This window comes from Melanotaenia boesemani, chromosome 11, assembly GCF_017639745.1.
Source record: "Melanotaenia boesemani isolate fMelBoe1 chromosome 11, fMelBoe1.pri, whole genome shotgun sequence".
Classification (NCBI taxonomy): Eukaryota; Metazoa; Chordata; class Actinopteri; order Atheriniformes; family Melanotaeniidae; genus Melanotaenia; species Melanotaenia boesemani.
In genome coordinates this window covers 692,501-693,621 of record NC_055692.1, presented here as the reverse complement: position 1 = coordinate 693,621, position 1,121 = coordinate 692,501, and positions in this window count along the sequence as shown.

Here is a 1,121-nt window from a genome sequence, read left to right as displayed (position 1 = left end):
TGAACGAACAGCAGCGGATCTGCTCCAACCATCTCTCCATCCCTGCAAGAGCTTCCTGAACCAGAAGATGGAGGACTGGACCTGTCCGCGTGCTGAGTCAGCCGGCCTCCTTGTTGGCCCACTGGTCCAGCTCACCTGTAGCCCACATGCGGACACGTGCAGCGACGACAGACGTGGCCTGTGTGGAAACCAGGTTTTCTCTCCGTTGAGCAAATAGCCAATTAGCTTTGATGAGCCTGGCGCGCGGCGGCTCTTTGTGGAGGAGGTTGCAGCCTCTTACCTCTGTGGCAGGACATCTGCTGAGGGTTTGTGTCTCTGGATAAGTAGAGCTGAGCACGCGCCCCGGACCTTTTCAGCCTGATCATATAGGTATTTAGCTCCGGGCCCCGGCCGCGCGCTCTGTTTGTTTTCTGCAGAGCAGGTGTTCTCCAGGCTTCAGCGGGGCCATCACGAGCCGCTCTGAGCAGAAGACAAACAGCGGCGCATCTATTCTCTGTGGAACCATCTGGTGGCAAGCAGGAAAATGGCTGCGCGTGCCAGCCGTGTTTGCCAAGGGCCGCGTGAGTGTGTGAGAGGAGGCAGAGCTGGAAAAGAGTTGGAGTGCTTCTGGTTTATAGAATGTTTCCCGAGTCTTTGTGTGCTCGGCCAACAGGCTGGTGTTTGTGTTGACGAGTTTACAGAAGCGCGTGCCCCCTGAACCCGCAGTTTTCCAAGAAATGTCGCGTTCAGGAGCTGCAGGGAAAAACGCCGCTTTGATCACGTTTGTTTCTCCAGTGTTTTCAGCCGCGGTGGCTTCATGGAGCGGCTGTTCCCAGACAAATAAACAAACAAAAAAATAAACAAACAAACAAAAAAAAAACAAGCAAACAAACAGACAGACAGACAGACAGACAAACAAACAAACAAAAAACAAGCAAACAAACAGACAGACAGACAGACAGACAAACAAACAAACAAAAAACAAGCAAACAAACAGACAGACAGACAGACAGACAGTCAAAAAACAAGCAAACAAACAAACAAACAAACAGACAGAAAGACAGACAGACAGTCAGACAGACAGACAGACAGTCAGACAGACAGACAAACAAACAAACAAAAAACAAGCAAACAAACAGACA